The sequence below is a fragment of the Callospermophilus lateralis genome, unplaced genomic scaffold (genome assembly GCF_048772815.1).
Source record: "Callospermophilus lateralis isolate mCalLat2 unplaced genomic scaffold, mCalLat2.hap1 Scaffold_1127, whole genome shotgun sequence".
NCBI lineage: Eukaryota > Metazoa > Chordata > Mammalia > Rodentia > Sciuridae > Callospermophilus > Callospermophilus lateralis.
The window spans coordinates 382,060-384,861 of NW_027511538.1; positions in this window are offsets into that span (position 1 = coordinate 382,060).

The window sequence follows — 2,802 nt, forward strand, 5'->3', positions numbered from 1 at the left end:
TAGAGAAAGAAAGCATTCTTACTTCTTGTGTGTGTTTTGTGATGAAATCTATTTTAAAGTCAAATTTGTGGAAATGCTTACTGGTTTTTAACCTTCATAAATTTTCTGTAAACAATGAATGCAACACATAATTATTTTTAAAAGGGAATAACTAACTGACAAAGCATGAACACAGGTACTTGTAACTATTGAAAAGTAGAGTGGGGTGTGGTGGTGTGTACAGATGCTGATACTCAGAAATAATAAAGTTTCCAATGTAGATTAAGCAAGAAATCACAGAATGCATATCATTCTGATTTCATAAATGATAATCAAGTAAACACTAAAGCCTTTTAATATTTGATTCATTAGTCCTGAAAAGAAAGAAGTGGCCCCATAAGCTAAATTGGTTTTCTTCGCTCTCTAATTGCCATGGGAAAAAATAATGGGATTTCATTGTGAAGGGTCTTCTATGTATATATTTCAAGATTATGGTCAATATCAGACAACTAGTAGTATGTATGGCTAAATTTATTGCGTTTTAGAACTTTACATAGTTGCAGATAGAGTGGAGGATGCTGATTTGGGTCTAAATTTTAGAAACTACTGTTTTATATGGTACTGGGGATTGAAACCAGGGGTGTTTTATCATTCATATATATTCTCAATTCTTCAATATTTTATTTTGAGAACTGGTCTCTCTTAGTAACCAAGGGTGGTCTTGAAGTTGTGATCCTTCAAGGCCTCAGCCTCTATGATTTTTCAGATTACAGGTATGTACCACCACATCAGGCCAGGACACTACCTATTAATTTTTACATGCATCTAATAATCAAAACTATTTAAAATATTCCTGCCTTTTCTTTTATTTAAAATATTCAATACTAACTTTCTGACATTGTTGGAGAGCATCTTCTCCTTCCCTCCTCCCACTCTGCCTGGGGCACTCACAGAAAGAAACCAGAAAAACTGGTCTGAAAATATACTAAAATTCACTCTACAGTCATTCATTTCTAAACAGAACAAAAAACAAACAAACAATTATACTGAAGCCAGAGACAGTGGAACAGGCCTGTCATCACCAACAACTTTGGAGGCTGAGGCAGGAGGACTGCAAATTGGAGGCCAGCCTCAGAATCTCAGTGAGAGTCTGTCTCTAAATAAAATATAAAAAAGGCTGGGGATGGGTCTCAAGAGTTCAATGTCCCTGGGTTCCATTCCTGGTACCAAAAAAATAAAAAAAAATGCAGACTTCTTGTGCTCATGCTGGACATACCTGGAAATGGATGATTACAGCAAAGACAAAGATGGAGGCAATGAGATTCCTGAGATAGAGGAGATTCTGGTGCGAGAAAACCTCTCTAAGGGCTTGGACTTTGTCTGTGTTCATGGCCCAGAGATGGAACACTACAAGACGGCAACCTCCAATTCCATGTCTGTTGGCAGAGGAGGACACAAACGTGAAGGGAAGAACAAAGGGCTGGACTCCGCTGGGTCTTGGGCCTCCTCCTGGCCAAAGCAGAGGCAGGAGAACAGAATCAGCCAGGAGACTCAGCCAGGAGACTCACGGCACCAACAGTCACAGGGTCACAATCTGGATTTTTTTGGCACCAAGGATGGAACCCAGGGGCCCTCAGTCACTGAGCCCCACTCCCAGCCTATTTGTATTTCATTCACTGACAGCATCTCACTGAGTTGCTGAGGCCTTGCTGTTGCTGAGGCTGGCCTCCAAGTTGATATCCTCCTACCTCAGCCTCAGCAACAGGCAGAAAGGGGCCTGGCCTGAGGAAAAGGCAACAGACCAGCCAGGGACACTGCAGCACAGGGCACCAAGGTCTGAGCACTTCAGAAATGATATGAGACTGACTTTAGAACAAGAACACAGTGGGAAACACTGTCACCATGGCCCCTGCGGCCCAGATCGGTGCTTCACTAAACGTGGCATCTGTGGGCAGAGTGGCTAACAGCTGGGGACTCAGATGTCCCAGTCTCTCCCTGGGACTGCATTTTCCTGTCACCCCAGAGTTGGCACAGCAGGACTCATGTCACCTTCTGGATGGCTACTCAGATGGGCCATTTGTCCTGTAGACCACATGGACAGGATATCTGTGACAGAAACGCTGTCCTAGCTTTCCTTGGCCCCCTGGCATACCCGTGGTGGTCTTCTTACAGCCCCTCTCCCTGCCACCTGTGGCTGTGTAGGACAACCGCTGATGTTTCTATGGTAAAGAATCTGGAGACATGAAACCTTGAGCATTTTGTAAAGGAGGAAGTTCAGCAATCTCAGTAGGAGAGAGTAGGGACTTGTCCTGGCTCCTCTTGCCACCAATGACCTCTCTGAATCCCTGCACTTGCTCCACTGAGCCATAAGTGGACCCTCAAACAGACCAACTCATCTCTGCCCCAGGGCCTTTGGACCCGCCAGGTTCTCTAGATGGACCTGTATCACTCTTCCCCAGTCACCCCATCTTCCTTCTCTGCTCTATTCTGACCCCGGGGCCCTGGGATGACACTGACACTCACACACCTTAAGTTCTATCCTTTTGTATTATTAGCACCCACAGAAGCGCCTAGTGCTTAACAGCACCTTACTGACAAATGTCTGGAATGAAAGGTGGGTGACATCAATGGCAGTTTGTGGGCCTTAGAAGCTTTCTGAATGTTTAACATGGTCACTTCTTGCAAATCACTACCCTCTGATCTCTAGGAAATGGGTTGTTTCATGCACTAGTGTTATGGGGGCAAGAGCCATGTGACATCTGTACTGTCCACCTCCCTCCCAGCCAGGACTGTCCCAAACCTCAGGGAAGAAGGACCAACTGC